General features: G+C 40.7%; 1 long non-coding RNA gene across 1 annotated transcript; it reads right to left on the reverse strand.

Annotated features, from left to right (window-relative positions):
- Positions 1-3,790: 3,790 nt before the first annotated feature.
- LOC122461676 lies at positions 3,791-9,626 on the reverse strand. The gene is made up of 3 exons (XR_006283763.1): positions 8,094-9,626; positions 4,146-4,207; positions 3,791-4,038 (listed from the first exon to the last, which is right to left on the reverse strand). It is a non-coding gene; the product is annotated as an uncharacterized LOC122461676 (long non-coding RNA).
- Between the last annotated feature and the right edge of the window lie 1,212 nt (positions 9,627-10,838).

Below are 10,838 nucleotides of genomic sequence, written 5' to 3' on the forward strand. Positions count from 1 at the left end.
GACCACATTGTATCCTCTGTTGAAAGGAACTTAACTAATGAATTAGCTGCATTTTGTTGGTGATAGCACCAACAAATGTTTGGAAGGGCTGCTTGCCAGCTTAAAAATAATGTGTTCTACTAATTGCAGGCGGAACCTGGCGACAACCAATGTGCACTGGCTGCAGTGCACAGATTGTGCACAATGTTGTCTGGCTGGGGCCCAGGGCTGCCAACGAAAATGTAGAAGCAACTGTCAACAAGATTTACAGTGATGCTTCCATTTATGCAGCAGTAATGGGAGTTCTGTGATTTTTGTTGAAGGTTGGCACAAACAACTACCGATCCGTAGCAACACGCTGATCATTGCCAGAGAAAAAAATTTACATTGATTTAACATCATCCTTCCTGACAGTAAAATGCCCAAACCTAGCAACCCTCTGGCAAGTAAAATGAGAGATCAGTTCACAGACACACACACAAATCTGAAAAATTAGAAACGTATGAACAAATTGGAGTTTATGCTTAACTTACATGTTTGATACACAGTCGAGCTCCAGACAAGAACTAAAGCATGGTGTCTATATGTCATTAAACAATTCCCATTTTTATCTGATCCATTTCTATGAGAAGTTTTTAATATAAAGAGCAAATGTTAAAAGAATGCAAACACTAGTTTCATTCTCTCATGTTTTGGACAGCGCATATCACACATTATATTAATTACTGCACATAGCAAAAATGTTCAGATTTGCTGCTGGAAAATACAATTTAGCCTATATTTACAATACATAGGCTACAGACTGGTATTTCCCTTATCATGACTCACTGTATTGAAAATCTAATACTTCTGGTTCTGATGATATTATTAGTTAGGCTGCGATTTAATCACGGAGGTCACGGAAATCACGGAATCCGTGACTTCCAAAGACCTCCATGACTTCAGCTAGCACCAGCTGGGAGCTGCAGGGTCCCCTGCCGCTTGTGGAGGCAAGGAGCTGTGGGGTACCCGCCCTGCAGCTTCCGGCATGGGTGGCAGGCAGACCCCCGCAGCTCCCAGCCACTGCAGGCAGTAGGGGGACACCCCCACAGCTCACAGCCACCAGTGGTGTGAGACCCTGGAGCTCCAGCCCACCGGCAGATGTCCAGGCTCCCTATTTTGTCATGGATATTTTTAGTCAGGGACAGGTCATGGGCTTCCATGAATTTTCATTATTGCCTGTGATCTGTCCGTGACTTTTACTAAAAAATATCTGTGACAAAAAACTTAGCCTTAATTATTAGGAATAATTCTCTCTCTGTTAAGGCCAGCACCGTCACAAATTCTCAACACTTCTGAGGGTGGAATATTTCTTACTAGTCTAGTCTTCCTGTTTGTTTCCAGTCATCTGCTGCTGGGTTCAGTTTTCATTCATCAGCAGCACTTTCACATTTAAGAACTGCAGATGTTCGCCTCTTCCTGTTGCACAATTTGGCCAAATCAGAGGAGCTGTGGGGTGACGAATAATGGTGGAGCAGGGAAGTGGCACTCTTACTATACATGTTCTATGGTCAAACAGAACTTCAGAGCTGCCATTCTGGCACTTTTTGTGAGCATTACAGTCCCTTAAATGTAAAAAAATCCAAGTCAAAATGCTGGGATCGCAGCAGCCAATTTGATCTCATATTAAGGTCCTCTGAGTGAAAGAGTCTTATTTGTTTGTGCAACAACCAAGGGCAGAGCCCAGAGCTTGGAAGAATGGCAGAAGGCTGTTCCATCCTTGTAAATCTCAACAATGCTACTTTCATAAGGGCAGACTTTTCGTCATTGCAAGTCAGTGGATTGTTTTCTCACTTCCTCAGAACTAGCTGGGTGTTTCGTATTTAATTTTGGTGTATTTGACTCAGTGGTGATTTATGTCTTATTCAGGCATTCAAGAAATTTGTTTGAGTAAGCTGGTCTATAAATTGAGATTTCCCTGAAGTGTATCCAAACCACCTGGAAGAAAACTAAAGGTCCTCACATTTTCCAAATACACAGCTGTTACATGACCAACAACAAAATTACCTAAGAACTGGTTAGTGAGATATTCTATGCTGCTTGTAGTGCTAGGAAGAACAACTGTTAGCAACAATATACTCTTCCTTTGTATAACATATGGAATTTCACATCTCAGTTGCAGATAATTTAATATTTTAATTTTCACCAGTGGCATAGTATCATTTTAGGAACTATCATCTGTTTCATGCAACTTGCTTCTTTCTGAAAAGGGTTTAAGTTCCTAATATGAGATGTGGAATTGTACTGTCTCAATGATTTTCATAAGTTAATCATGAATTAGAGATGATCCCAAGTGGAATAATGTTAGCATGTCTTTGGCCTCTTAAGAAAGTACACTCTTCAGACATTGCTCTAGCTTATTTCTCTTTGCATTCAGAGAATCATAGAATATCAGGGTTGGAAGGGACCTCAGGAGGTCATCTAGTCCAACCCCCTGCTCAAAGCAGGACCAATCCCCAACTAAATCATCCCAGCCAGGGCTTTGTCAAGCCTGACCTTAAAAACTTCTAAGGAAGGAGATTCCACCACCTCTCTAGGTAACACATTCCAGTGTTTCACCACCCGCCTAGTGAAAAAGTTTTTTCCTAATATCCAACCTAAACTCCCCCACTGCAACTTGAGACCATTACTCCTCGTTCTGTCATCTGCTACCACTGAGAACAGTCTAGATCCATCCTCTTTGGAACCCCCTTTCAGGTAGTTGAAAGCAGCTATCAAATCCCCCCTCATTCTTCTCTTCCGCAGCCTAAACAATCCCAGTTCCCTCAGCCTCTCCTCATAAGTCATGTGATCCAGTCCCCTAATCATTTTTGTTGCCCGCCGCTGGACGTTTTCCAATTTTTCCACATTCTTCTTGTAGTGTGGAGCCCAAAACTGGACACAGTACTCCAGATGAGGCCTCACCAATGTCGAACAGAGGGGAACGATCACGTCCCTCGATCTGCTGGCAATGCCCCTACTTATACATCCCAAAATGCCATTGGCCTTCTTGGCAACAATGGCACACTGTTGACTCATATCCAGCTTCTCGTCCACTGTAACGCCTAGGTCCTTTTCTGCAGAACTGCTGCCTAGCCATTCGGTCCCTAGTCTGTAGCGGTGCATGCACTAATTAGTACATGCACTAATTAGTACATGCACTAATTAGTACATGCACTAATCTGGAGTTTTAAAAGATTCTTTTTTGTGGGGGTATACTTCGTATCAGTGCCACATTTACAGGTAACTGCCTTAGGAAATGGTCACTAACTTAAGAACCACCATCTTTACAACTCTCATTAGTTTCTTAATACTTGTAGAATATCAGGTGTACACACTGACAGAAGACATGGTAAGATGCGAGCATCTCTTGTTTCCTGTAAATGTGGCACTGATACGAAGTATACCCCCACAAAAAAGAATCTTTTAAAACTCCAGATTAGTGCATGTACTGAATTAGTAATCTTGAAACAGTAAATATGCTATCCAAGGGTAGACAAACAATTTCATTCTGAACTCCACCACTAGGATACGGTCTCATTATTAAACAAACAGGGAAACTGACCCCAAATTACATACATATAGCATAACCAGAACTGACACTAAAAGGGCTTATATTGTGATCGCTGTTTAATATATTTATTAACTTTTTGGAGGATGAAAGGAAACACTGAGTTTGTTAAATCAGCTGACTCCACTAAAACTCTGATCCTGTGTGAATAACTTTTTGCATGTTAGTAGTCTCGTTGAGTTCACACAGTTACTCATGGGCTTCAGTGTTTGCAGGCTCAGGACCACTGTTTTTATTCATCAAAACTAAAGTAGATTGGACAGCACAAGGGCAGATTAAAAGTTATGCACACTGACAAATATAGTTAGATTTCTTATCGATACGTACTGCCTCTGAACTAGCAGGATCCTCTGAGGAAAAAAGATCAGAAGTCCTCATGGATAATTCAATGGAGAAGTTTTCCCAATGTGCAGCAGCAGTTAAAAGACTTCTCTGAAGCCTAATCATGACATTTTCAATTTCACTGAAAGCTGGAATAATTTTAAAAGGGATATAAAATACAGAAAATATTATAATGAGATATCAATCAATTGTATATCTTCATATGAATGACTGTGTCTAATTTTGGTCCACTCACCACTAACACGCAGCAGAACCTGAGAAGGTTCAGTACTGGCAATCTGGGCCATCTCTCTTAGCCTGTCCATTAAGACAAGAACAAGGGGAAGCACAATTATGTTAAAGGGCAGTAAATTTAGAGCCAATAAAAAGTTAAATAATTATTTATGCAATATATATTCAACCTATGAAATTCACTGCTACAAAAGATCATTGAGACACAGTACTGTAGAGTTTTTTCTTCAGACCAAAAAAGTTTTTATTGCCATAGAAGATACTGACAGTTTACATAAACTTACATCCAAGTTTACATTACATATAATTTATACACACATGGTATCTTGGCTAATGCAGAAGTATCATCCACACAGCATTATGAGCTCTCTGAACTTACAAAGAGAATTTCAAAATCCTGTTTCTGCTCATTGCCTGACCTTGACCATTCCATAACATATTATTTACAGAGACCAAGAGGGCATTTACTGGAAGTCTATTTGCAAATATATTCCCAGATTTCTTGAAGCAGGAAATGCACTTAAGATCATATTACACAGTGTTATTTTGTGAACAGATTCAAAAATATTTATGCTTCAAAATCAGGAAGGTAGTGTATTGTCTCACATGCCAGAAACACGTTCTTTCTGCCAAAATGGTTGGTAACAAAGGGTGGACCTTGCATTTTCCTGTACAGACACTGGTACTGCTGGATTCTAACAGATATCTGTTTTCTTTGTTCCCAAAGCCCTTTAAGGAGAAGTAGCTGGATCTCAAATCAGATAGAGCTCTGAATAATAAAAAAGGGAACCTCTATTGCATCGCATTGGCTTATTGCATTGCTTTGTTTTGTTTTGTTGCATAGATCACCCTGTGAGTGGAATGAATAGGTCTGAATGCAAAATACTGGAAGTTTTTCTGCCTCCTTGTAAGCCAAGCAGATTCAAAAGCATCTTCATAATATATACCCAAGTGTTATGCTCAGCTACACAAATTTTCAGTTCACTAGAATACATTTTACAGTGCTACCAACTCACCACCACTTTCTTCCTTCAGAAGCCTGAGCTAGTGCCGTTCTGCCCTACTCACTGGACATTAAAACCAACTGGATTAGGTGCAGACTGTCATTATATAACTGTCAAAGGGAAATGAAGTGTTCATGGTTGGATTTAATAATGAATTGGATAGTTTTCTGAACACTAACATTTATAACTATAAAAGCTATTGCAAGTGTACAATCAAATCTCATGCTTAAGGGCCTAATCTGACCATGACAGAGGTCAGGAAGGAATTTCTCCCCTTCTCTGTGTACAAACACTGCATGACTAACTAACTAGGTCATCAGTAAAATCTGAACTTACCCTAAGCAAGTTCAGCCTTGAATAATTAAAAAGATCAACTCTTCAGAACTTGATTTATCCAATAACAAATTTTGTAGACTATAAAAATTTTTTAAAACTCCCTCTATGAATAATCGTTGAAAATAAAAATAAGCAGACCATAGTTATTGATGGATAAAACAAAATGCCACGCTTTATTTACTTGAAAACACGCAATGGGGCCATAAAGAACTTGTTTTGTAAACTACCGTGAAATGCCAAAGTCAGAACTGAACTGGAAAAGTTGTAAAAGAAAATAAACACAATTTTGTCCAAATTCATTCCATTCCATTGCAAAGGTATCTATTAGTGATTATGAGCCCATGTGGTCTGTTGTAAAAGCTTTATACAGGTTATAGCCAATATTCTTCAAATATGACATAACTTAAAATAACTGGTTGCTAAACAAATATTTGATGCATGAGAAACAGCTGTAAGAAAAAGAAAATCTCAGATTGCTTTGTACACGAACAGTTCAATAAGTCCAAAACACTTCCTGCTTCCATTTCAATTATAAGAAACCCTAAGGGGATAGAGTCAGAGATGATACAAAATTGTGGTGTAAGTTGTACAATGGTAAATAGAGGATAAATGTGTGGAATTTACAGGTTGTAGAAGGAAAGTGGTCAATAGAAGGGTGAAAACAAAACAGGCCATGAGCCCTCACCTTTATCTTAGTTTTTCTCACACCATCCTTGTGTCTGTTTTTCAACACACCCTTGACTTATAAATTATCCTTGTTTCAGTGCCCTGGAAGGTTCTCTACCTTGTTACATAACACACACTTACTCCCATTTATTAGCATGTAACTTACATCACCATTTATGTTACCTCTACATTTGGTCAAAGTTGTGTGAACTGAGGTAAACGTACTCTAAAAAGATACAAAATTGCATATTCCAGCCTCTAATCATCTTGTATAAATATGTAGAGGGAATTTTTTTTATTTTGACAACTAATCTTTTTCCTACTATCAGTCATTAGACATTAAACAGATTTCCTTGTTATCTCCACCATATGAGCAGAGTATAGGTACCTTCAGAACCTGCTGCTACAGAATGCTCCCTCAGTTCTCAAGGACCACTCATTGGCAACCAGATTTTAAGTGAGTATATTTGTCTCAGTCTTGTGGAAGGAGCAAATGCCTTTGCTTCGATGTACGAAAGAGGCCTTCCCTAACCCAGCCCCAGACCAGTGAATGAGCTCAGCATTCAAGCTTTGTATTCCCCAAATCAAAACACTTTGTTAATTTAGAATCAAGGTTGCTCAAGTGCAAATGTTACCTTTGTAATCTCTAAAAATCTAGGAAATCAGCACTGCAAGTCCTCCTTCTTCCCACTTCACAGTATAGGTTCTCTATCCTTGTCATACTCACGCATAACCATCCACTACTCACAATGTACATACCTTCTCCGCCATACTTGGGAGCAAGTGAGTAGCCTTAACTCTGACAATGATGATGGTAAAGAGAGCAGGGGCTGGGGAAGAGCACAGTAGCGTATAGTGGTCAAGGGTCGAACAGGATGCTTGGGTGGAGGTGAGCCTAGTGGCATCAGTGATTGTAGGGCTTCCCAGTGTTGGTGATTTAGAGCCTCTGGTGTACGAGGTAGCTGCACTACGGGGACCCTTGATGCACCAGTATCCTGGACTGGGACCCCAGGGTCCCTGCAAAGCCCTGATTCCCTACCACTTTAGGGTCTCCCTTACACAAAATCCTCTTCCCACCAGACCATCCCTGCTCAACCTCCCTTCCTGTCCAAAACCTTCCTCAACCCCTAATGCCCTTATTGGCCTTGACTTCCTTCACCTGCTTGGCTTTGCAGAGCCCATCTCCTTAGCTGCTGCAGCCCATCCTGCCTCCAAGGGTGTCTGTGCAGAGTGGAGCAGGTGAGGCAAGAAGGTAGCATCAGGAAACACCTGACATAGCTCAGATCACTTATGCCAGATAAGGGGAATCACATTTTGTATTTAATTTTTAAAGTGGCCTATATCAAGATGTTATCAGAGTATGCATGTGAGAGAGAAGGTTGGAGTTTGTGGGAGTGGGGCTGTTTAGCTAGAGGAAATCAAAGGGAATGTGAGCCAAACATCAAAAACATTTAAAAGGGAGCATTTTAGAATAAAAACATACATGGAAGACTCCATTGTTCCCTGAAAAATTATGATGCCAATTTGGACACAAATTTAAATAAGTGATTAGGTTGTGAAACAGAGGGACTTTAGTCAAATATCCAGTCTCTACTGACACCTCCAGAAGTATAAACTTTCCATCCAGTTTATTTAGGTAACTCCAGGGTTAGCTGAGAGGTTTGACCCTTGTAACAGATGCAAGGGACTTAGTCCACTGCATGAGTTAATAAACAAACATGCATAAAATTCAAAGATATTCTTAATGGAACATGGTAACTTTGAAGCCTAAAGGCAAAATACTGCTGTAATCTATAGCTTCTAGAATGAAGCTTTGCTTTACCAAAAGTAATAGAAATAAAATGGTGGAGTGTCTTCACTTAAAACAGGCATTTTCATAAGCTACAATTCACCCACTTGTGGTGACTGTCCCCTCATCTGTTGGAAAAGGCTTAAATGTATCATACCTGCTCAGGTGGGATAACTGGGTTACTATTGGGTAGGCGAAGCAAGTTGCCCTTCCTCATTACTCTCTTAAAAGGATTCTGCACATAATTAAAAAGAACAGTAATATCATGATAACTGGAAATACATACAAGCCACATAATTATCCTTTACCACTGACTGATGAATTTATTGAAGTCTCACAGCAGAGTTAATAATTGGTGTCAAATTAACTTTTCCTGATAAATGCACAAGTTCTGGCTAGGGTGGGGAAATTCCCAGGGACAGATGGGCCTTTGAGGGGGTGTCAGAATGGGTAAAGGTGGAAAAGCTAGGAAGGGGAGGCAAAGTGAGAAGAGAGCAGAATAGCTCATTGTTTGGATGTGGAGTAGACCAGGATTTTCAGAGGAAGGGCTGCAACTGGAAGAGGGGACACACTGAAGGGAAGGCAGAGTGAGAAAGGGATGGAACAATGCAATATCAGTGGGTTTTATTTGTCTGAATTCCACATGGAAAATACTTCCATTTTGCACAGTATCATTTCACATACACAGGTTTCAGAGAAGCAGCCGTGTTAGTCTGTATTCGCAAAAATAAAAATAAAAAAAAAATTTGCATAAGCTCAAATAAATTTGTTAGTCTCTAAGGTGCCACAAGTACTCCTTTCCATTTCACATACACATATCTCACTTTAGCATGATTTTGAGAAAATGACTGTTCTTGCACCAAAAAATCCCAAAAGTGCACATTTTTGCAGGTTTGGATTGTAAAAGCCATCTTTGCTTATAAAATTTTCCCCCAGGAACATGCCAGTTTGGTTTGGGGGGGAAGTGCTATTTTCTTGAAAAATTTTCGAGTTTGCAACAAAATGTTTGCACGAGATGTACTTGTGGGGGGACACAGCGGTGAGAAGAGGAGGTTTAAGAAGAGATGCAGGAAATGGGATTAGGAAGGCTACAAAGAATATATAGATTTACCTTTGCAAAATAAAAATAAAATGCTGAAAAGTCCTCTGCTGTATACGAGTATTTCATGTTTGCGTGCTTCAGTTGTGTGTGAGTGGGACATACTTGCCCCAAGCCGTCTAAGTGACTTTCCACAAAATCAGAGCCATTTTTATTTAGCTTTGGAAGATGCAGATCTAACGCTCACCTGATGTTGGTTTTTTTGGTCTATTTGCTATCTTGTGATTATTTATATCTACTGTGGTCTTTGACATTAACTTTAGTTTTGAGCAAGGCAATTGATCACCACTCCAACAGCATTTGCACTTTTGAGTCACATTCTCGTATTGAAGGATTTCTATATTCTACGGTATTTCTTCCAAGCAGCCTCTTATGCACAGGAGGACCTACCCATAAACAGCTGCAAAACCACCTCATTGTTCTCTTGCTAATACCTCCTAAAGACTTTGCTGTGATGCTTACAAAAAACTCAACAAGGGTTAGGCATTGGGTGTTAATGACTGCCACTTCTCATGCTGACTAGACTTGTCTCCTTACCTGGTGCTCTCCCAGGACCAGCTCTAGGCACCAGCAAAGCAAGCACGTACCTGGGGCGGCACAATTCCAGGGGCGGCATTCCGGCCACCCCCACCCCCCCTTTTTTTTTTTGCTTGGGCAGTTGCATTCTTGGAGCTTGGGGGGGGCAGCACATTTTTTGCTTGGGGCGGCAAAAAACCTAGAGCCGGCCCTGTGCTCTCGCCACCGGTTTGTTAAAGCCACCTGTTGTCTCCTATTTTATACTCTGATTATAATTTCTTCAGAGCTGGACAAGGCCCATCTTTCTGTTAGATGTCTGTACAGTGCCTGGCACAATGAGGGTCTCATCCCTGATTGGGGCTCCTATGCACTACAGCTGTACAAATAGTAATAGTAACTTTAAGAGAGGGAATCTTCCCTCCAAACCCTCGCCTTCTCTAGTAACCAACATTGGAAGCCTGCTGGTGCCAGGGTATTGACCTGATTTTCAGTGGAGCTAAATGCTCAGAACTTTGAACGCCAGTAGATGCTCTGCCCCTCGGGAAATCAGACCAAAAAAGTGTTCATAAACATGGGTTTTACTTTTCTCCCCATTGTCACACAAGACTTTTGAATTCCTTATTTATAAACCATAGTCCATGATTGTCCAATGCCTCTGCTATTACACTGTGGTTCATTTTTGTCTGGTTTTATCTGGTGCCGTACAGCTGTGTGTTGCCACAACTGAGCCTACACGGCTTTTAGTGTTCCATGTTTCCTGTGTTGTTTGACTAATGATCTGTGGCAACTCCTATTTCCTTGGGAACAAGACTGCTCCCAGACTCAGGGAAGTGTGCCGTGGATTTGCATTCCCCTTGGCATTTGTAATTCCTCCTCTGTTTAAATCCAGGACTGTGCAGATTCCTCATTCATACTCATCATAAGCTTTGACAGGTCTAGATTTACACTCAGCCAGACTCCTGGTGATCTCAAACACTGTGTGTAAGACACTTTGGTCGGAAGGAATGAAAACGTTAACCTAACAAAATTGTATGCAGGGTAGTTGTAGCCCGGTCAGTCACAGGATATCAGAGAGACAAGGTGGGTGAGGCGATATCTCTTCTTGGAGAAGTTGGTGCAATAAAAGATATTACCTCACCCACTTGTCTCTTTAACCTACCAAGGTGTCTGTAGCTCATCAAAAGATATGAGACAATTGTGAGGGAGAAAGAGACTAGCCAGAGAGTGAGAATAGAAGAGGAAAGGCTGTGGGAACTCTACAGAGCACCAGGGCTGGCTTCCATGAGC

The sequence above is a fragment of the Chelonia mydas genome, chromosome 9 (assembly GCF_015237465.2).
Source record: "Chelonia mydas isolate rCheMyd1 chromosome 9, rCheMyd1.pri.v2, whole genome shotgun sequence".
NCBI lineage: Eukaryota > Metazoa > Chordata > Testudines > Cheloniidae > Chelonia > Chelonia mydas.